This window comes from Trachemys scripta, chromosome 7 (assembly GCF_013100865.1).
Source record: "Trachemys scripta elegans isolate TJP31775 chromosome 7, CAS_Tse_1.0, whole genome shotgun sequence".
In the NCBI taxonomy this organism is placed as follows: domain Eukaryota; kingdom Metazoa; phylum Chordata; order Testudines; family Emydidae; genus Trachemys; species Trachemys scripta.
The window spans coordinates 53,499,275-53,523,241 of NC_048304.1; the positions used below are offsets into that span (position 1 = coordinate 53,499,275).

At 46.3% G+C, this 23,967-nt stretch overlaps 1 protein-coding gene across 50 annotated transcripts in view; it reads right to left on the reverse strand.

Moving 5' to 3' along the window:
- Nucleotides 1-23,967, reverse strand: part of SORBS1 (sorbin and SH3 domain containing 1) — a 210,460-nt gene that overhangs the window by 162,911 nt on the left and 23,582 nt on the right. For 3 of the 50 annotated variants that reach the window (XM_034777820.1, XM_034777825.1, XM_034777819.1), the window contains exon 1: nt 13,731-13,828. The exons of 35 other annotated variants lie outside the window; for them this stretch is intronic. The gene's annotated coding sequence lies outside the window, so the exon portion shown is untranslated. Of the gene's footprint in view, nt 1-13,730; nt 13,832-23,967 lie in introns of those variants that run through there. 12 more of the 50 variants (XM_034777828.1, XM_034777821.1, XM_034777822.1 and 9 more) reach the window with 7 other exon arrangements.

The following is a 23,967-nucleotide window of genomic DNA, read 5'->3' on the forward strand; positions in this document are numbered from 1 at the left end:
CACACCAGAGCCCACCCCCCCGTGCCGAGCGCCGCCGGAACCCCCCCCCCCCGAGCGCCGAGCCCCACGCTGCCCCTCCCCGCTGAGCGCCGCCGGAGCCTGCCCCCTCCGAGCGCCGCTGGAGCCCCCCCCAGAGCGCCGCCCCCCCACCGAGCGCAGTGCCACTGGAGCGCCCCTCACCGCAGAATGCCACGCCGCGCTGCGCTCCCCCCGCCGCCCCTTACCAGGTGCCGCCCCATGCATGTACTTGGGTGCCTGGTGCCGGCCCTGTCTGTAAGGGCCACTGTACATACATGGCAGACGCAACGGTCTCATACCTATATCGTGCATGTATGTCAGCTGCCTCCTCATTGCAATGTAGGGCTCTTCAGGGCAACTCTATGTAGGAATTTACACCTCAACACTGTAATATGTGAGCATCTCACAAACACGAATAGCCTTACCCTCACAGCACCCCGCGTTATCAGTCTCACCACTGTACAGACAACCCCACCCTTAAGCACTTTAAAAGCCATCCTGCAGTTTCAATAAGGTTGCTGTCTGGGGCAAGTGAGTGGCTCAGAAGACGGGCTCTATATCCCATTACCATTCTCCTGTAAATTGCTGGTTCATGTTCAGCCTATGTCAGGAATAACCCAGTGTTGTGGCTGTTTTGTACCCTGTACTAAGGGAATCAGTACTCTCTGTCCAGTGTTCAACGGATGAGTGGATACAACCCAAAGAAAAAATATCCACCTCTGCCACAGGTACTAATTGTCCTCCTTGCTGCAGACTAGCAGAGACCCAAGGTTCTGTTCAGTGACTGTTAACCTTCCAGACTGGATAACTGCTCCATTGACTAGCTCAAAAAAATATTAGGCACAATAAAACATTGTGGCTGTTGTGAATATTGCCCGAAGCTATCTAAACACTTGATCTGGCTTATTGCAAGTGATCTTTTTCTTGGCTTCTACTATCCTCTATGATTAATCAATTTTGTGCTGCCGAGGTAGCAAAATGGCCCTGATTCGTTGTCTTAAGTGTACACTGTACATCTCCATAGTATAACCCAAGTCGGCACTGGTGCTGCTTCAATTTGTTTCACTTTTGCTATTGCAAAGCATCAGGTGCCGAGCATATGACATCTAGAAATAACCACATGCATTAAAAAAAAAATGTGAATGAACAAGACTGAAGCAGAAAATGAATTTAGCAATTTAACCCTCCCTTCAGGAACAAATTGTTGTCATCCTGTGAAAGGCAAAGTTGCCTGGGCAAACTCCCATCGAGTCCAGACCACTCTCTCGCCGTAAAAAAGAAGAGAATGCTCTTATAAAGTAAATAAACAACAATGTGATTCCACAGCTGTCATAACTATAAAGGGAAGGGTAACAGCTGTCCTATGTACAGTATTATAAAATCCCTCCTGGCCAGAGACTCCAAAATCCTTTTACCTGTAAAGGGTTAAGAAGCTCAGGTAACCTGGCTGACACCTGACCCAAAGGACCAATAAGGGGACAAGATACTTTCAAATCTTGGGGGGGGGGAGGGGGAGGCTTTTGTTTGTGCTCTTTGTTTGGGAAGTTGTTCGCTGGGACTGAGAGGGACCAGACATCAATCCAGGTTCTCCACATCTTTCTAAAGAAGTCTCTCATATTTCAAACTTGTAAGTAAACAGCCAGGCAAGGCGTCTTAGTTTTACTTTGTTTTCTCAACTTGTAAATGTACCTTTTACTAGAGTGTTTATCTCTGTTTGCTGTACTTTGAACCTGAGGCTAGAGGGGGGGGGTCCTCTGAGCTCTTTAAGTTTGATTACCCTGTAAAGTTATTTTCCATACTGATTTTACAGAGATGATTTTTACCTTTTTTCTTTAATTAAAAGCCTTCTTTTTAAGAACCTGACTGATTTTCCTTGTTTTTAGATCCCAGGGAATTGGATCTTGATCCACCAGGAGTTGGTGGGAGGAAGGAGGGGGGATGGTTAATTTCTCCTTGTTTTAAGATCCAAGGGGTTTGGATCTGTATTCACCAAGGAATGGGTGAAGAGTTTCTCAAGGCTTCCCAGGGAAGGGAATCCACTTGGGAATGGTGGCAGCGGACCAGATCTAAGCTGGTAGTTAAGCTTAGAAGTTTTTATGCAGGCCCCCACATTTGTACCCTAAAGTTCAGAGTGGGGAAGCAGCCTTGACAACAGCATTAACAGAAATATACAGAGACTCGATGGGCCAGATCCTTAGTTGGTATGAGTGGGGGAACTCCACTGAGGTAAATGGAGCTTCTCTAATTTACTCCAGTGGAAGATCTGGCACAACAATAATAAAATGGTTTCAGAACTGTTCCTTCTACATTCACTTGTCAATACAAGGAGTTCAATCCCTTGAATTTCTGAGTTTCTCCTTCTAAAGATCCTAAGACAGATTCTGATCTTGATTATACTGGTATAACTCTAGAGCAAGCAATTCCATTGATTTAAAATAGTGTTACTCCAGATTTACACCAGTGTAACAGTGAACCTGGTCCAATGTCATTAACACTTGAAGCAGTGTAATAAGTCTAATACCCTACACTTTTCAGACATTAGCCAGATCAGTTGTTGCATAAAAACAAAACAAAAAACTCCAAAGGACCTGAACTCGAGACTTGGCAGACAAAAAGCCCTTTAATTAATCTCTAACTCAGAAGTATTTGAGAGACCACGCCATCTAAATCCAAACTTTGCAGATCTAATGCTTCACTCCAATGCTCTGGGGTTGCACCAGTGTCACCAATGGAATGGAGAATCAAGCCCCAAGTGTGGAACTTCACTTCAGGTCTCTCTCTTCTTTGTAATTTCAGTCAACATACACATAATTTGGGATTCTGTCCAGGAGAGTGAGAGTTTATTATAATCACAGCACTGAGATCTTCAGCTTTAAGGTATTTAAGTTTGTTAGCAAGGACTGCTGGTAGATGAGGAAATGTAATCAGAAGAGATTCAGGAAAGTCAAATTACAATAAAAATTTAGAGGAAAAACCTAATTGTTTTCCTCCCATGGGAGAATCATCAACAGTTTAAGGACTGAAATCACAAGGTGAAACTTGTTCCTAACCAGTTTTTCCATAACTACCTGATAAATTCCCTGGGTTATACTAGATATTCTTGTTTTACAAAATACTTTAATGATTAATCCAAATGAGAATGAACTTCACAGCATCTGACTAACCCAGTAAAGAAAGCCTCACAAGTAGCTGCAAAAAGCCAAATTCTGCCTCCCGTTACTCCAGTGAAATGGCACTGATTGCAGCGTGGGTACCCAAGCACAGAGGTCAGAATTTGGTGCCTAATGTGTGCAAAGGGAATATGTTCTAGCAGTCACTTCTGAGAGCACTATTTCTAGTAAAATCAGTCCCAAAAATGTGGGGAAGAGGAGGAAGAGAGAGAGAGAGAGAGAGAGCGAGCTCTGAAGCAACAGCTCAGATGTCACTTTCTCCCAGCCAAGGAACCTGGAGTGCATCATCCCAGAGGTCACTAGACTATTTCTGCTCTGCTAGAGACTCAAGAGTGAGTAAATCTTTCACTTATGCAACTCTCGCAGAAATTATCAGGGGACAAAAAGTACATAATTGGCTGGATGCTGCATTCCCCCAAGCCATAACTCAAGAAAAGCTTCACCATCCTCATGAGACGAGAGAGTGGTTCTGGTTTCCTGAAAGGATATACAAGAGGCAACACTCTGATATGAATCCAAGGTCTGCTGATCACACAGGTATGTCTACACTGCAAACACACACCTGCAGCTGGTCCAGGTCAGCTGAATCGGGCTTGTGGGGCTCAGGCTGCAGGGCTGTAAAATTGCTGTGTAGACCTTCGGGCTTGGACTAGAGCCTGAGTTCTGAGACCCTGCCAAGGGGAAGGATCTACAGTCCTGCAGTCCAAGCCCCATGAGCCTTAGCCAGCTGATCCAGGCCAGCCGCAGGTGTTTAACTGCTGTGCAGACATACCCATAGAGATCTCAGCTGTTTTCCTCTGTCCTTTAATTGCCAGACTAGCTAATACAACCTGCAGTACCTGAAAGTTGCCAAAGGGGGTGGTCTCCCCACATCATGTCCTGGAGCAGAAAGTCAGACTGAACTGCAAACACCATTAAAACAAAATGTTAGAGATGACGATATCGGAGTTGGATGATGAATCGTACAATCACTGTAGAGCGGTGGTTCTTAACCTGGGGTGCATGCACCCCCCTGGGGGTGCAAGATGCCCTTTCTGGGGGTGCAAGACATGCCAGATTTTTTTAGAAGGTAAATCATCAAAAACACAAATTAAGCACAGGCACGTAAGTACAACTACTTTGTTTCATCAAACCTATATATTTATTAACATTATACATTTAATGATTACTGTAATATACAAACAAAAATATATCTAGGTTTAAGGGGTGCGAGAACATATTTTGAGAACCAAAGGAGTGCAGGCTGCAGTAAAGGTTAAGAACCACTGCTGTAGAGAGTCACTAAGCAGGTGTGTCTAGGACTGGGCATTCACCCCTAATTTCCATCTTCCACAGATCACAACCTCTACAGTTTATTTCCCACTGTAGTGGCTCCGTGCCGGGGCCTTCCCACTCTGGGTCCTTGGGAGGCCATCCCACCTCACTACATCACTGATACATCGGCCGCCATGGGGAACGAAGCAGTCTCCACTCGCAGCTGGGACTCAGGCCTGTGTGCAGGCTGAACAGCAAATAAACAGCCAATTAGCCCAGGCCCTGGATCAAGGCAGGGCAGCAAAGAGACTGAAGCTCAGGCTTTTGGCATGGGGAGACTGCTACCCCTGTGTTCGGGTGGCAGGGGGGACGCAGGCCCACCCACTCCACTGTGTCCCAGCCCAGGACCCTAACAGTGACAAAGCACTTTGTCACTCGGTCAGGGGGGATCTACGCCACAACACGCTGACTCCCCCTCTGTCAGCACTGCAGCCAGATGGGGGTCTACTATCCCTGGGCCACTTCCACACTCCCCTTCTTCGTGTACTTGTTGCTGTGAAGAGGGGTCGAGGTTGAGGGCGGCTTCCAGGACTGCAGGCAAGTCTTTGGGGGGTCTGGTCCATCGGTGGTCCAGGCCAGTCATCTTCTCCCTCCGGGGTCAGGTCCAACGATGGTCTGGGCGGTCCAGACTAGTTGTCTTCCTCCAGGTCTGAATCAGCTAGTGGCCCTGGTGGCCCAGGCCAGTCCTCTGCTCCCTCAGCACTCTCCGCCACTTCCCAGCTCGGGAGGCTACAGAAGGCATCTGGTCTCTCTGGTGGTTCCCTCCCTACTGAGCTTTCTGGGCCACCTGTTATACTTCCTGCCCCTCCACCCACCAGGGCTCAGTGCAAGGGCCCTTCCACTCCAGGTCCTCGGGAGGCCACTCCACATCACTACACCCACCCTCAGCAACACCATTGGCAAGGAGAATGAAGGAGGATGATACAGTAACTCCTCACTTAACGTTGTACTTATGTTCCTGAAAAATGCTATTTTAAGCAAAATGATGTTAAGCAAATCAAATTTCCCCATAAGAATTAATGCAAATAGGGGGGTTAGGTTCCAGGGAAATTTTTGCCCGACGAAATAAATAAAAAATAAAGTATTGGAATACAGTACAGTACACAGTACAATTTTATACACAGTACAATTTTACACTGTACACAGCAATAACGATTGTGAAGCTTGGTTGAGGTGGTGAAGTCAAAGGGTGGGATATTGCACAGGGAATGCCTTACTGCTAAATGATGAACTAGCACTCGGCTGAGCCCTCAAGGGTTAGCACATTGTTGTTAATGTAGCCTCACGCTCTACAAGGCAGCACGAATGGAGGGAGGGGAAACAGCATGGCAGACAGAGACAGAGACACACACCGTGTGCGTGAGAGAGACGCGCATTGCCCCTTTAAGTACGCTCACCCCACTCTAAGTACAATGCTTTTTTAAGTAGATCAGCAAGTTGAGACAGCAGCTACTGCCAGCAAGCTCCCTCCGTCCTGAGCCCTGTCATGTCCCCACCCTGCTCTATGGAGATGGGGTACAGGAGCGGGGGGGGGGGCCCAGACATCCCCTGACATTAGCACTACTCTTCCCCCCACCCCTGCACAGCAAGCAGGAGGCTCCCGGGAGCAGCTCCAAGGCAGAGGGCAGGAGCAGCACACAGCAGTGGGGGAAGGGACACCTGAACTGCCCAGCAGTTGATAGGACAGCAACTGTGAGTGGGGTACAGAGAAGGGATGGGCACATTAAAGGGACTTTTGGGTTGCTGGATTTAAGACCCTGAGGGGAAAAGGACACTGCCCAACTTACTTGGGGGTGAGTCTTTTGCTCATGGTTTGTGTTTATGAGCCCTAGTTGCGGTGTTTTTCCAAATTAATGCTGAGTTAATTCCCTCCTTTTATTATTTTTGCTACACTCGGACTCTGTGGTTGCGAGAGGGGAAGTATTGCTTCTTAGAGGTGCCCAGTGTGTGTTGTGTAATTGTCCCAGGTCACTGGGTGGGAGCTCAAGCCGCTTTTCAGGTTTGGTGTATTTCATGGAATCACAGAATATCAGAATTCGAAGGGACCTCAGGAGGTCATCTAGTCCAACCCCCTGCTCAAAGCAGGACCAATCCCCAACTAAATCATCCCAGCCAGGCCTTTGTCAAGCCTGACCTTGAAAACCTCTAAGGAAGGAGATTCCACCACTTCCCTCGGTAACCCATTCCAGTGCTTCACCACCCTCCTAGTGAAAAAGTTTTTCCTAATATCCAATCTAAACCTCCCACACTGCAACTTGAGACCATTACTCCTTGTTCTGTCATCTGCTACCATTGAGAATAGTCTAGATCCATCCTCTTTGGAACCCCTTTCAGATAGTTGAAAGGAGCTATCAAATCCCCCCTCACTCTTCTCTTCTGGAGACTAAATAACCCCAGTTCCCTCAGCCTCTCCTCATAAATCATGTGCTCCAGCCCCCTAATCATTTTTGTTGCCCTCCGCTGGACTCTTTCCAATTTTTCCACACCCTTCTTGTAGTGTGGACACAGTACTCCAGATGAGGCCTCACCAATGCCGAATAGGGGGGAATGATCATGTCCCTCGATTGGCTGGCAATGCCCCTACTTATACAGCCCAAAATGCCGTTAGCCTTCTTGGCAACAAGGGCACACTGACTCATATCCAGCTTCACGTCCACTGTAATCCCTAGGTCTTTTTCTGCAGAACTGCTGCCTAGCCACTTGGTCCCTAGTCTGTAGCAGTGCATGGGATTCTTCTGTCCCAAGTTCAGGACTCTGCACTTGTCCTTGTTGAACCTCAGATTTCTTTTGGCCCAATCCTCTAATTTGTCTAGGTCCCTCTGTATCCTAGCCCTACCCTCCAGCATATCTACCACTCCTCCCAGTTTAGTGTCATCTGCAAACTTGCTGAGGGTGCAGTCCACACCATCCTCCAGATAATTAATGAAGATATTGAACAAAACCAGCCTCAGGACCGACCCTTGGGGCACTCCGCTTGATACCGGCTGCCAACTAGACATGGAGCCATTGATCACTACCCCTTGAGCCCGAGGATTTAGCCAGCTTTCAATCCACTTTATAGTCCATTCATCTAGCCCATACTTCTTTAACTTGCTGGCAAGAATACTGTGGGAGACCATATCAAAAGCTTTGCTAAAGTCAAGGAATAACAAGTCCACTGCTTTCCCCTCATCCACAGAGCCAGTTATCTCATCATAGAAGGCAATTAGGTTAGTCAGGCATGACTTGCCCTTGGTGAATCCATGCTGACTGTTCCTGATCACTTTCCTCTCCTCTAAGTGCTTCAGAATCGATTCCTTGAGGAGCTGCTCATGATTTTTCCAGGAACTGAGGTGAGCCTGACTGGCCTGTAGTTCCCCGGATCCTCCTTCTTCCCTTTTTCAAAGGTGGGCACTACATTAGCCTTTTTCCAGTCATAAATATTCCTGAACCATTTCTTTCTCCACAGAGGGCTGGTCACCTCCTCCCCATACTGTGCTGCCCAGTGCAGTGGTCTGGAAGCTGACCTTATTCATGAAGACAGAGGCAAAAAAAAATCATTGAGTACATTAGCTTTTTTCCACATCCCATGTCACTAGGTTGCCTCCCCCATTCAGTAAGGGGCCCACACTTTCCTGGACCTTCTTGTTGCTAACATACCTGAAGAAACCCTTCTTGTTACTCCTAACATCCCTTGCTAGCTGCAACTCCAAGTGTGATTTGGCCTTTCTGATTTCACTCCTGCATGCCTGAGCAATATTTTTGTACTCCTCCCTGGTCATTTGTCCAATCTTCCATTTCTTGTAAGCTTCTTTTTTGTGTTTAAGATCAGCAAGGATTTCACTGTTAAGCCAAGCTGGTCACCTGCCATATTTACTGTTCTTTCTACACATCAGGATAGTTTGTTCCTGCAACCTCAATAAGGATTCTTTAAAACACAGCCAGCTCTCCTGGACTCCTTTCCCCCTCATGTTATTCTCCCAGGGGATCCTGCCCATCAGTTCCCTGAGGGAGTCAAAGTCTGCTTTTCTGAAGTCCAGGATCTGTATTCTGCTGATCTCCTTTCTTCCTTGTGTCAGGATCCTGACCTCGACCATCTCATGGTCACTGCATCCCAGGTTCCCATCCACTTTTGCATCCCCTACTAATGCTTCCTTGTTTGTGAGCAGCAGGTCAAGAAGAGCTCTGCCCCTAGTTGGTTCCTCCAGCACTTGCACCAGGAAATTGTCCCCTACACTTTCCAAAAACTTCCTGGATTGTCTGTGCACTGCTGTATTGCTCTCCCAGCAGATATCGGGGTGATTGAAGTCCCCCATGAGAACCAGGGCCTGTGATCTAGTAACTTCTGTTAGTTGCCTGAAGAAAGCCTCATCCACCTCATCCCCCTGGTCTGGTGGTCTATAGCAGACTCCCACCATGACATCACCCTTGTTGCTCACACTTGTAAACTTAATCCAGAGACTCAGGTTTTTCTGCAGTTTCATACTGGAGCTCTGAGCTCCAGTTGGAATTTTTCCAACCAGCTTAAGTTGGTGCCACCAATTAGTAGGGCACTTTAATGTGAGCTACCATTATTCAGCTTTTAAATAGGTTCCATATTCTTTAACAATAAAAGCGATTAGACTTTCAGATTCTTCATTTTGTCACTTCTTGGGTGCAGGCAAATGGTGGGGACACTCACTCTTGGTGAGTGGATCTGAGATTTCGCATGTTTTTTTAAACAGTTAGTCCAGGTTTTGTTTGGCCAAAGACCATCGGAGCTAGAACATTGCTATGGTTTGTTTGGGGACCAGCTGAATAAAGGCAACCTTTATTGTTCTGGAGTAACACTGGAGTAAAAGGGCTTAAATGTGTCCATAGGATTTAAACCACAACCAGCCCAGCTATAATGCTAAAAAAAAAAGCCTCAGCTGTGTTAGGAGGACAGTGAATTTTCTACTAGAAGATGGATTTACTAAATTGATATAATTTCACTTTCCTTGAATTGCACTAGTGCATGTGAGATTTTGGCAAAAAAGGAAGAAACCACACACACACAAAAAAAAAAAAAAGATATTTTGAACCATACATGAGCCTGCTAAACCCAGGGTTGTGAGTTCAATCCTTGAGGGGGCCACTTAGGGATCTGGGGCAAAATCAGTACTTGGTCCTGCTAGTGAAGGCAGGTGGCTGGACTCAATGATCTTTCAGGGTCCCTTCCAGTTCTAGGAGATATGTTATATTATAATATATGGAGATATACCTATAATTAAATGACCAGCACTTATGCACTTTCCCTAACCACACAGGACATTCCATTTTCTTCCGATCTAAAGAAATATTTTCCTTAATTGTTTACAGCATTTCGTAAGCTAGGGGTGAGATACAAAAAGCTATCTTAGGTCAATGGAGGGGGGATTTCCATTAATTTCAATGGCCAGATCCCCAGAGATATTTAGGCACCTAACTGCCACTGAATCTGGCGCAATATGGTTTAAATCAGCCTCATGTGAAAAATATGTCATTGATATTTCACTGCAGTATTCGGTGCAATGCATACAGTTGCACTAATTACCTTATATTTCTTCGGAAAACTCCAACCCAAGAATGGTTAGAATACTTTCTTAGACACCTATGTAATCATCACATGCCCAAGTCAAACAAACCTACTGTGTTTAAATTTCCTTCCTGCACTGGGAAATTGAACAATACTGTAAAATGCAAAAGGGCTGCTAATAGCTCAAAATCCCCTTTATTTTATTCCTATTAGTGCTCTGCACACATTGTAACATGAATGCTCAAAATGTACTACAGGTTGAGCCAAGATGCAAGAGTGAAAACTTAAGGAAACAGACCAGTTTTCTAATCCAATCCACGGTATCTCAAAAGTCCACTGCCAAGTCAGTGCTACTGAACTGATTCAACATGTATCATGTTAAAAACAGCACTGTATAAGGTGAAAGGTTGCTAGGCTTGGATTCATGATGTGGATGTCAAATGAAATCAGACTAAACAATTTGAAAGATGTTTCTCAGCCAAAAATTGATAAACTAAGATTTAATAACAATTATCACCCAAATCTAAGAGAATATGTAAATTACTAGTCTGTGTCACTAAGAAAAGCTACAAGCTTTGTCTAAAACCAAGGGTACGTCTATACTTACCTCCGGGTCTGGCGGTAAGCAATTGATCTTCTGGGTTCGATTTATCGCATCTTGTCTAGACGCGATAAATCGATCCCGGAACTGCTCGCCGTCGACGCCGGTACTCCTGCTCCACGAGAGGAGTACACGGAGTCGACGGGGGAGCCTGCCTGTCGCGTCTGGACCCGCGGTAAGTTCGAACTAAGGTACTTCGACTTCAGCTACGTATCTTAGTTCGAAGTGGGGGGTTAGTGTGGACCAGGCCTAAGTGAAAATGTTTTCCGCTTTCTCCCAAGTTTACATTTCCTCATTCCACCCCTTGGCTAGACAGATAAGTCAAGACATTTTCCTTCGCCAGCAGACAAAATGCATTTGCATAGCAACACCTGGTTAGATTGTAAGCTCTTTGGAGCAGATACTGTCTTGCTATTTTATATATGTCTAGCAACTAGCAGAATGGGGCCTTGATCCTAGATCAGGGCCTCTGGGTAGTGCTATAATACAAACAACAAATTATTATTCTGTCCAGTTCATCTGAGGCATGGCCAGTATGACAAAAGCAGTTTGTTTATATTGATGCTTTAGCCCAGGGGTCGGCAACCTATGGCACGGGTGCCGAAAGCGGCACGAGAGCTGATTTTCAGTGGCACTCACACTGCCCGGGTCCTGGCCACCGGTCCAGGGGCCTCTTCATTTTAATTTAATTTTAAATGAAGCTTCTTAAACACTTTAAAAACCTTATTTACTTTACATACAACAATAGTTTAGTTATATATTATAGAAAGAGACCTTCTAAAAACTTTAAAATGTATTATTGGCACGCAAAAGCTTAAATTAGAGTGAATAAATTAAAATTCGGCACACCGCTTCTGAAAGGTTGCTGACTCCTGCTTTATCCACTATTTATTGATCATTCCTAACCAAAGGCTTGAATAAAGGATCTTTCCAGACGCCAAGCTGTGGAGGGAGCATGTATGGAGAGGGAGCAATTCAAACTGGCAATCTGCTCGATGGGTCCCTCCCTGTCTCTAAGATGCATCCAATAAACAAGGGCAGAGCCAGATTCTCAGCTGGTGTAAACTAGCATAGCTCTCCTGCCTCAGGCTGCCAACTTTCTAATCACACAAAACCAAACACCCTAGCCCCACCCCTTCCCCAAGGCCCCACCCCTGCTCACTACATTCCCCCTCCCTCAGTGGCTTACTCTCCCCCAACCTCACTCACTTTCACTGGGCTGGGGGGTTGGGAGGGGGTGAGGGCTCTAACTGGGGGTGTGGGCTCCAGGGTGGGGCCAGAAATGAGGGGTTCAGGGTGCTGGAGGGGGCTCCAGGCTGGGGCAGGGACTTTGGTGTCAGGAAGGGGGTGAGAGCTCTGGACTGGGGGGTGCAGGCTCTGGGCGGGTGGTGGGGATGAGGGGTTTGTGTTGCAGGAAGAGGCTCCGGGTTTGGTGGAAGCTCAGGGCTGGGGCAGGGGCTCAAGGGTAGGGCATGGGCTTACCTTGGGCAGCTCCCGGTCAGCTGTGTAGCAGGGCTAAGACAGGCTCCCTGCCATCCTGGCTCTGCGCTGCACCCCAGAAGCGGCCAGTAAATCTGGCTCCTAGGCGAGGGGGGGCCACAGGGCTCTGCACGCTGCTTTCACTTGCGGGCACTGCTCCCCCACCCCACCCCAGCTCCCACTGTCCCTGGTTCCCGGCCAATGGGCGTGTGGAGCCAGTGCTCGGGGTGGGGACAGCACACAGAGTCCTGTGGCCCCCCCCCCCCCAGGAGCCAGATCTACTGGCTGCTTCCGGGGAGCAGCGCAGAGCCAGGACAGGCAGTTAACTTGCCTTAGCCTTGCAGCACTGCTGACCAGACTTTTAACGGCCCGGTTGGTGGTGCTGACCGGAGCCACCAGGGTCCCTTTTCAACCGGGCGTTCTGGTCGAAAACCGGACACCTGGCAACCCTATCCTGCCAGCAGTGGAGCTGTGAAGATCTACACCAGCAAAAGAGGTGGTCCCCAGTCTTTAGTGGATCTGCTTTTAACTCTTTTAGAAAGAGAACCTTTCAGCTACAGCTCCTACCAGCTGGGCCGGTGTAACCACTAGGTGGCCGCCTAGGATGCCAAGATTTGGAGGCACCAAAAAGCGGTGCCCAAAGAGCAGCAACCAGCTGAGTGCAGGGCTCTGTGGGAGATACCATCTCTCCAACTGGGAGGGGACAGAAAGTGCAGCCCTGTATTCCCTGCTAGAGGTCGCAGTGGTTCAGTCTGCCCCAGGGGCAGGGCCACATGGCCTGTTGGAGTCGATCACGTGCAGACTCCCGGCCCGACCTGCAGGCCGCACTGCTGCCCGCACCTTCGGGGACATGAGCCTGAGCCGGGCGAGCTCTGCCTGGGGCCTATGGAGGGGAGCCCGGAGCAGCCGGTGGAGCGGGGCGGGGGGCCCAGCTGCTCACATCCCCCGGCGCCTGGCTGCAGCCGCCCATTTGCCGGGGCCGGGCCACGTGGAGGGGTGATCAGGACAAGAGGGGGCCCAGCCAGGCACTGCCTTCCACATGGTGTCAGGTCGTGGGGGCAGGTCCCGGTGCACTGGGGAGCCTGACAGGCAGAGGGTGGTGGGGAAGGGGGGCTGACGTGGGGGGAGAGGTTAGGACATCTGCGGCCAGGGCCAGCTCCAGGCACTAGCCCACCAAGCTTGTGCTTGGGGCGGCACCTGGAGGGGGGCTGCGCGGCACTCCAGCCCCCGGGGAGAGCGGGGCCACGGCTGGGCTCGCCGCCCTCCCCCCGGCGCTCTGGCCGCCCTCCCCCTCCCATGGGGGGGGGGCGGCCGGCGGCTTTTTTGCCTGGGGCGGCAAAAAAGCCAGAGCCGGCCCTGTCTGCAGCTTTGCCGAGTGACCAAGACACGGATCCAAAACTTCCATTGGCCTTTGGGTCAGGCCTGAAGGACAGACTGCACCTGTCTCCAGATTAATTCTGTTATAAATGCTTTGGGGCAGAGGAGAGAGCCAGGACCTGCTCAAATAACCCGTCAACAGTCCCATTGCTGCAGTGGAGACACCAAGGGAAAAAAGTAGCAGCTCACCTCCCTCTTCCCAACACTGTACCCAGGAGGGAAGCAGGCAGTAGGATTCAGTGGAAAGGGTACAGACCTGTGAATGAGTAGAACCTGGGTTCTGCCACTGACTTACTGTGTCATCTTGGGCAAGTCAGGGTGGCTCTGTGCCTCAGTTTCCCCATCTGTAACACAAGTATAATGAAACTTTCTTGCTTTTGTAAAGCATTTGAGATCTATGGATATAGCTTGCTACATACATGCTCCGGGGGAAAGGGGGGGGGGGGAGGGAAGCACAAGGTGGAAGTTTTGCCTAGGGCACAAAATATCCTTGTACTGGCCCTGCCTGCCAGTGCAGGAACTAGACAGACCATCTCTTTAGTGACCTCCTTGATACAGTGTGACAGAGCGATGAGGGAGGAGAGAGATGTGCACAGACATATTGAAGCACTAGCCAAGTTCATTTGGTTCAGTCCCCACTTCATATACGGAGGAAATTCTGCACTGTTAACTTTTACTGAGACTTGGTTCTGATGGAACGGGTTTAGGGAGCGCTCCGTGGGGGCTAATCGGCTGACAAGCCAATAGAAAATGTAGCATTCAAGAGAAAATTGCCCAGCTTTCACACCTATTCAAAGACAGTAGGCCAAATTCAGGCAGGTTATACACAGGTGCAAGCTCCATTGGAAGGCCTGAATTTGACCTCTGATCCTTGGCCCATACCATACAAACCTATTTTTAAGTAGAAAAATAAAATAAATTAAAAAAAAAAATCTATGGGTAGTTTTAAAAAACACAGGGCCGTTTATTTTTAAATAATAAAGCAGTTTAAAAATGAGTTTCAACTGTCTTTCCTGACTACAGGGAACTGCAGCCATAAAAACTAGCCATGTGGAAACTCAAGCCATATAACATTGCTGCCCCTACTGCTTCATGTCAAGATCCAAGCTCAAGTTAAGACAGTTTATCATTTTATTGTTATAAGTCAAGGAGCGGAAAAGCTGAATGACCTGGAAGAAGCCTTGGAAAGAAATCTGAAAGCTTCTGTAGCTACTGAGAAACTTGCACTATTTTCCTTTGATTTAGCACTAAGCAGTAAAGCTTGAAAACTTAAAACTCCAAGATAACAAGTCAAACACTATTCCCAGAGTCTGAATCTTGTTCTTGAAACTAAGCAAAGAATAATAGCCATAGATCTTCTTCACCGTGATTATTTTTAAAAACAAAAAACAAATTTTTCCATGACACACAGCATCTAATGTTCCAGAGCACACATTGAAGTATCTGATCAAGATTTCGGCCTCTCTTACAGTTCCAGCCTTTTGTTCATCGCTCTGGAAAGAGAGCTACAAAAAGCATCCTCTGGAAAGAGAAACACACCACAAAGCAGCTGGTGCAAAAAGCAATTTTGCACTCTGTATTTCTTTTCATTGTTTTCCCTCACAAATCTTTTTAGCTCATGTTTGAAGAGTAAACCCCTCACAGTGAATTATTATTCACTGATTGTTACTGTGCGTGCACCATTTTAGCTCTTTCCAGTAGGCACAGATGCCAAACACAAACACAATATTTTAGGGCATTCCAAGCATGTTATCGAAAGGACAGATCACTGCATCCTAGGCATGAGCTAATAAAGTCACACAACACCATGTTGCTCTATTCTCAGGTTGCAATGTCTCATATCAAAACACTTTGTTCATGTGAACTCTTAAAGTCCCATTCATTGCTACGGTTTGGGTTGCAATGAGAAGTGGATTAAGGCAGGGTCCACACCCTCATGCAAGCAGATGTCCTAGACTAAGCAGGGAGTCAGCAGTAGGCATCTGCACAGGGCACAGCCAACCGGAGGCACATTGAGGCCATTTGGGAGGGAGAAATCTTGCCACGGACTCAGTTTTGATGGCTCTGGGGTCTATTTAACCTTAATTCACTTTTGGTTGCAATGGATCAGAGCAGTGGGGAAGGAGGCTGGATATATCAACTTAATTTCCAGACATTCTAATGTTTGGTTCCTCTTTATATCCCTGCTTTAATGAGCCTCTAACACTGCTCTACAGCCAAAATGCTTCTGAAATAAATGTAGTCAAACTTTACTAATTCTGGGTCACTGAGAACAAAAATGATGCTTAAAATTGTTGATTGGCTCTAGTTTTCAAGATATGTTATTGGGTCAGTATATACGACCCTTGACTTGGGAATGGCGGAGGATAAGTGAGTTCTAAAGGGAAGGGATCTCAATTTAAACCAGAAATGACTAAAATACATCTTTGACTGGATCTATGAATAAATCTATGACTGGGTTTGGACAGTACTTGCTTTTTAGGCAAAACAATGAATGATGCAATCTGAAGCTGGTATTGCGTCATATACGATATGAATTGCATCATGTTATTCCTAGACGTCATGGATGATGCAATCATAACGAAGCTTACATCACCCTGCTGAACAAATTGCCCTATATCAGCTCTAGAAATCATACAGTGTCGTGCTCTTATTTGTCAGTGTTTGATTTTGCAAAGGGACACATTTCTGTTTAGCCAAAGTGAGGAGAGATGCCTCGTACTTGTGTGAACAGTGCAGATAACTTCTGCTATGTTTGTGGTGAAGTGACTTTTGCATCACAAAAGCGCAGTATAACCACTATGGTTAAGAAAGCTTATCACCTTTATTTTGGCTGCAGAATTGGAGATCAGGGCAAGAGGTGGGCCCCACACATATGCTGCAACACTTGTGCAACAAATCTTCGCCAGTGGTTGAACAGGAAAAGGAAATCTATGTCTTTTGCAGTGCCAATGATTTGGAGAGAGCCAACAGATCATACCAGCAATTGTTACTTCTGCATGGTGCCTCCAGTTGGGAAAGGTGTGTCAAAGAATAAAAAGTGGACTGTGCATTATCCAAACATTCCATCAGCTATATGCCCAGTACCCCACGGAGAAGGACTGCCGGCTCCCGATGCACCAGAATCATTCTCACTTGAGTCAGACGAGGAAGAGGAAGAGGATGAAACTTCTGGTCCTGAACCATCAATGTCACAGGACCCACATTTTCTCCCATCCCCCTCCTCTGAACCACACCTCATAACAGAAGGTGAGCTGAATGACCTTGTCAGGGATTTGGAACTACCCAAGAGTAAGGCAGAGCTGTTGGGCTCCAGAATACAGCAGTGGAATCTCTTGGCAGGTGATGTTAGGGTTTCCATGTTCTATGACCGTCAAAAGGTTCTTGTCCCATTCTTCATGGAAGGTGATCTTGTAGCCTGCAACAATCGATGGTGTGATGGCAGCCCTCAACATCGTTCACGATCCAGATGAGTGGAGACTGTTCATGGATTCATCGAAGACTAGTCTTAAAGCTGTTTTACTGCAGAATGGCAATGTTTTGCCATCAATTCCAGTTGGTCATGCAGTTCATATGAAGGAAACCTATGACAACATGAAACAACTTTTGAGGTGCATAAACTATGACCAACATCAGTGGCAGCTTTGTGGCTATTTGAAGGTTGTTGCTCTCTTGCTTGGTCTGCAGACTGGATACACAAAGTACTGCTGTTTTCTCTGCAAATGGGATAGTCGTGCAAGAGATTCCCATTACATCAAGAAAGATTGGCCACTCCAACAGTCATTGGAGCCTGGGAGGAAAAGTGTTCAGCATCCACCACTTCTTGAATCAAGGAAGATTTTGTTACCACCCTTACACATCAAGCTGGGTCTGATGAAGAACTTTGTCAAGGCCATTGACAAAACACAAGCAGCTTTCAAGTACCTCTGTGGAAAATTTCCAAGGTTAAGTGAAGCTAAGATAAAGGAAGGTGTCTTTGTTGGTCCTCAGATTCGTGAACTTCTTTGAGATGATGCATTTGACCATGCACCGCGTGGCAAGGAAAAGACGGCATGGAAAGCCTTCCAGTTAGTGGCAATAAATTTTCTCAGAAACAAGGCAGACAACTACAGGTTGTTGGTGGAAAACCTCCTCAAGGCATACAAAAGCCTTGGTTGCAACATGTCACTAGAGATACATTTTTTGCACTCTCATCTAGATTTTTTTCCACCGAACTGCGGAGCAGTGAGCAACAAGCACGGCGAGTGATTTCACCAGGACATTGCAACAATGGAGAAACGCTATCAGGGCAAATGGAGCCCATCAATGCTTGCAGACTATTGCTGGACAGTGACAAGAGATGCTCCATTTAATGAATACAAGAGACAAGCCAAGAAGTGCTGAGTAGACACTGAATAGGACTAAACTTTGTACATAATAGTTTGCCTTTTGTTTCATAATAAATGTTATTTATAGAACCTTTTGCTGATTTTTAAAGTGTTACATAAACAGGACAGGAGAAATATGATCATGTAAAGCAACCATAAACACATGAAAAGACCTAGGTTTACAATTTATGATTAAAACTCTACTATCTACACAATATATATATATATATATAGACATAAAATGTAAAAACTTAAATATCTTAGAAACAGTAGCCAGTTGTTTTAATTGTCATATTTGAATTCAGCACATCAAAATACATAATAAATAGCACATTTTATCTCTGAAGCAGACGACTTCTCAAAAATTGTAGACCAGTGTAATTAGCCCCTTTCCTGACTACTGTATTATTATTTATTATGTGTGGTGACAGAACTGGGGGAGAGGGCTCCAGGGAGGGGCCAGAAATGGGGGGTTCAGGGTACAGGAGGGGGCTCTGGCTGGGGGTGCAGGTTCTGGGTTTGGGCTGGGGATGAGGCATTTGCAGTGCAGGAGGGGGCTCCAGGTTGAGGCGGGGGGTTGGGATGTGGGAGGGGGTACAGGCTTTGGGGTGGGGCCAGGGGTGCAGGAGGGGGCTCTGGGCTGGCGCAGGGGGTTGGGGTGTGGGAGGGGATATGGTCTCTGGGCTGGGGCCAGGGATGAGGGATTCAGGGAGTGAGAGGGGGCTTTGGGCTGGGGCAGGGTGTGGGGTGCAAGGGGTTGAGGGCTCCAGCTAGGCTTTCAGGCTCTGGGGTGGGGCTGGGAATGAGCAGTTTGGGGTGCAGGAGGGGGCTCCAGGTTTGGGAGGGCTCAGGGCTGGGGCAGGGGATTGGGGCTCAGGTTTGGGGGGGCAGGCTTACCTTGGACAGCTCCCGATCTGAGGCGCAGCGGTATTAAGGCAGGCTCCCTGCCTGTCCTGGCTTTGTGCTGTGTCCCAGAAGCAGCCAGCAGATCTGGCTCCTAGGTGGGAGGGGCCAGGAGACTCTATGTACTGCTGTCGGCCACAGGCACTGCCCCCCCAGGAACCAGCCAATGGGAGTGCAGAGCCAGTGCTTGGTGCAGGGGCAGCAGGTCCCCCACGCCTAGGAGCCGGACCTGCTGACTGCTTCTAGGGTGCAGCGCGGTGGCAGGACAGATAAGGACTAGACTGCCTTAGACCTGCAGCACCGCTGACCGGACTTTTAACGGCCCAGTTGGCGGTGCTGACTGGAGCTGCCAGGGTCCCTTTTCGACCAGGCGTCCCAGTCGAAAACCGGGCACCTGGCAAACCTAACCTATACAGAGACAGTGAGTTTGCTTTTTAGAACAATGCAACCTCTTGGGCTACACTTACAGAAACATCTGTTGTGGTTCCTCATGTTAGAGTATAAACTATCAGAAATATTGAGGTTTTGAGGGCTAATTCTGCCCTTGGAATTACTGATTTAAATCAGGAGTAATTCAACTGATATCAGTGGGGTTATTACAATGCAATACTGGTGCAAGATGAGGCCTTCCATACACAAAGCATTTTCTTTATGTAACAGTGTCCCTGCATTAATAGAAATTAAATATTCATCGACTAACTGTATTTGGTATGCAACCCAGGGCAAAACCAAAGTGCCTATTGTATCAAAAGAAGGAGGCGTATGCATTCAGGAAGCTACAATAGAATACTTTAGAAGGTATCTAAAAGCTTCCATTTTACAGCTCACTCTTCAATTTTGATATTTTTTAAAAGGAGATGAATTGTTATTATCAATACATATACAATCACATTTTCCCAGCTGTGTTTACAAAGCCTTTTGCAACTGCTGTACTGAAGAGGCTTGCTTTGTTTTTTCCAGACATAGCATTACAAGAAAAGAGCTCTTGAGTTTTCCCAATGAGGAGATCAAGGCTGAGATTTTTTTCAAAGGACGCTGAGAGATATAGGTGCCCAACATCCACTGAAAACCCATGAGAGGTGGGTGTCCAACTGCATTAGGCACCTTTGGAAATCCCAGCCAAAGAAATTTGCCTTCATTTTTCAAACTACTTTTGGGAGGCAGAATATTGCAGGAAATTGGAGGTGTCATTAGCATAACATAGGCTTATGGGTTTCTGTCAACGTCACTGTGTAACAGCAAAAACAATGAGGAGTCCTTGTGGCACCTTAGAGACTAACAAATTTATTTGGGCATAAGCTTTCGTGGGTTAAACCCACTTCATCAGATGCATGGAGTGGAACATACAGTAGGGAGGTATAAATACACAGCATATGAAAAGATGGGAATTGCCTTACCAAGTGTGTGGGGGGGAAGGGGGGTCAGTGCTAACGAGCCAATTCAATTAAGATGGAAGTGTGTAACAGGTTTTCTATTTTGCCATTGGCGATTATCCACCTCTTTCTTCAAGTGTAACAGTGCCCTGACTGGGCCATCTGCAGGAACTGAACCTGGGACTTTTATCTCTAAAAGCATAAGCCTCTATTGCTTAATGGACCAGGCCCATAAACTTCCATATGTGACTGATGCACCAGAGAGGGATACATTAATATGCTAGCATGATCTTGCTTCTTCCTAGTATGAATGAGTTAGTGATGGTCATGCCGGCTCTCCCCCATTTTCGTGTGCACTGGAATAGTGTCCTGCACTGCCCAATGAATTCTAGATTTGACTAGATCTATTAGGCAATAAAAATGTTTTTCAAGGGCTGTGGGGGAAGCACATTCACTTGGCCATTTGAAATCAGACTAGAAATAAACAGACAAGACTATCTGATGGGTAAAAGTAATTCATTTGTGGGGACAAATGAATGTGTCTGATTGGCCCAATGAACATCGACCTAGATATCAAAATTATTGCTGTACGAGCACTAAATTCACTGAAAAAGATGCTGCATTCAAAAGGGAGAAATGGAGGTGGCCCTAACATCTTCTGATGTCCCTTCTAAACCCCTATTTTCTCAGCAGGGAGTAGGTGTGCCCTGATGTGAGAACGCAGCCCAGATATTTTGGGGAATGGGCCAGTGCATGGTTCACTCCTTGAATGTGTTTTGGTGGCACCCATGCTTACTCCAACCCCAACTTTAAGATACATGGTCTTCTTTAACATCCTACAGTCACAACAATGAAGTAAGTAACTCAGGATATGCTGGAAGGATGAGGGGCTTAGTAACAAATACCCAGTCTTTCATCCCCACACCAACAGTTTGAATCTAGCTCAGTTCATAAGGCACTGAAAACCACTAACAGCTGTTGCATGGTCTCTGGGTACTATATTAGTGCTTTCAGTTCAACTCCTAGCATCTATGGGTCACATTTACCAGAGGTATTTAGGCACCTAGTGGGATTTACAAGGGGAGTTGGGTGCCCAACCTGCTTAGGGCTTTTGAAATCCCATTAGGTGTCCAGATGCATCTTTAGGCCCCCATATACCTTTGAAAATCTGGTCCTAAATCTCCAAAAAAACTCACAAGTCCATCATCATGGTTGGTACCAGTTGGTAGCCTCAACAAAGCAGCCAAGAGCTGAATGGGCAGATAGGCAGAACTGCCCTCTTGCTGCAAAAGGAAAATCCTCCAGAACACAAGAAAGACCTCATTAGAATCTTGGGGAAGGCAGGCAACCATGTAAGAACAGCTACTAGCTAGCTACAACAGAACGAGAAAATGAGGAGCTGGCACATGGCTGGGATGTATCCAGGCTATGTATTTGCAGAGGAGGTGCTTAATACTTAATACTGTTCCTGAAAAATAAACTTTATTTTTCTTCATTTTAACCAATTTTCTCTAAAAATCATAAGGGAGAGTGTAACACCAACAGACCGCAGTCAGGATCAAACCTGGGACCTCTGGAGTTAAATGCTCGAGCCTCTACTGCATGAGCTAAAAGCCATGTAGCTATTAGCTAAGGCTGTAGCAGACTCATTAATTTCTCTCTAATTTCTCTCTCTCTCTCTGGTCTCAGTGTCACTAGATGGGACAGAACACCACACCCAGGAGGCGTGTAGGTTACAAGAGCACTGTGCCCAACCTACTGTTTGGTGCATGTGTACCCCTTCCTCACCCTTCTTCAGGGAGCAGCTGCAGGGGATATTGTGTCTCAGGCAGGCTCCTCCTGGGGCAGCGTGTCTTCCCCTATTTGAGGAATGTGGCTAAATGCCATAATTTAGCCCTAAGACTAAAACCTTGAGGAAGAAACTTGCTGATGGAAGGTCTTTTCTTTCCATTGGTGAACCAGCTGATGCTCTCCACCAGTTTACAATCTTGTGCTGAGTACAGGGAGAAACCCCAGTTTCCGAAGATTGAATTGTGAATGTTGGAACTACATCCTCAACTGGTGTAAAATGGCTATAGCTCTATTGTCATCAGTGCTGATTAACAGCCACTAGGGAATCTGGCCCTTTGAGTTTTTAAATGGATCCCACTTCAAAACGCAGAAGGGTTTAGACAATTTTACCACGACCTAAACTAACGGGGTCAGAATGTCAAGATATGGTTTTAACAAAACAAAATGAAAACCACAACTTGCCCTGCCCCTTCCTGGAAAGTGCACAGCACAGCATTTCAGAGGAACATAGCCACCCCATCAAACTGTCTAACACACATCAACACAAACAAAATGACAGCTCACAAAGGAATACTTTCTAGCTGCCCACTAAAATAGCTTTGGGAGATCAGGTCCATACATGGAATGAAATGGCTTTCACTGCAGTCCTACGCCAAGCTCTGTTCTGGAATGACATTTTAGGTAATATAAACAGTGTGAGGCAAACACATAGTAGAGCAGCCCAGGATTTTATACAATCAGTGCAACAAAAGTGAGATTTATTCAGTGCTGAATTAAGCTCTTTATATTGTTTCTACTTAAAAAGGAAATGTATTGAATGCAACAGTTCTTACAGATTTATCTTTCCTGACAAATACATTCATAACCTATTTTAGATTCCACCAAACAATGCCAGACCCAGTAAAAGTGAACACAAAATTTGATTGACTAATTAGAACACACAGTGTAAAAGCTTTCCCTTTCTTTGTTCAAACAAATTACTTGGTGCCAGATACCCTCCCTCACCCATCCCAATAAACATTTAGCTATACAAAACTCTAATACATGACATTAGATGTGGACAGATACAAACAAATATTTCAAAGAGTATCCCTCTGCTTTTAAATCAAAAACTCAGAGTCTGAATTTCAGAATAAGAACCTTTAGCATCCTTTACATGCCCAAAGAATAGTGCAATTTCAATTTAAACCTCACAACCCCCTTTAGGTTACATATAATCATACCGATTTTACAGATAAAGAAATGGAAATAGAGTTAAGTAAATTATTTATCCAGAAATGTACACTATGGCCACAATTTTCAAAAGCACCTACTGATTTTTGCCACCTCCATTTCTGGTTGCCTAACTTGGGCTTGATTTTCAGAAGTCGGAGATTACAACTCTAACTGAAATTAAAAGTTGCTATGGGTGCTAAATCCCTCTGAAAGAATCTGACCCAGAAACTGAGGCACCAAAGAATCAGTGGAAAATGTAGTCATAATTTAGTTACTAGCACCAGGATTAGAAACCAGGAGATCTTGATTCCTAATCCAGCACTCATTCCTCTAGTCTAGAACATGAGTAAATTCTATTTTATCATGGTCATTGGTGCTATTGTAGCACCTTTCAGCTAAGAGTCGTAAGGCATATTACAAACATTTACCAAAGCAGGTTTCATACCAGCTTTGTGAGGGAAGTAAGATGTTTTTGTTTATCCATCTGTAGAATGGGAACTATGCTGTAGTATGATGGGTGGAATTAGAGAATGAGGGTCAGGTTTCATGGGGAATTCATGTTGGTAAGGAACCAGGGGCTCAAGAATGCGATTCACGGCTGGGTTGTTGCTAGACAAAGAGTAGAACATCAACACGTAACATTGGCCTCTCGGCCCATATAATAAAGTTGTTTTCTACAGGTCTTCCTGCTTGGTGCATCACCTACTGCTAATAAAATATGTGGCAGAGAAATAAAGCTACTTGTTCAAGGTAACAGTCAGCAACAGAGCTGAGAAAAGAAGCTAGAAGCCTGTCTCCAACTGCCATCTTTAAATATTGGGCCATGCTCTCTGTTATTGTGCAT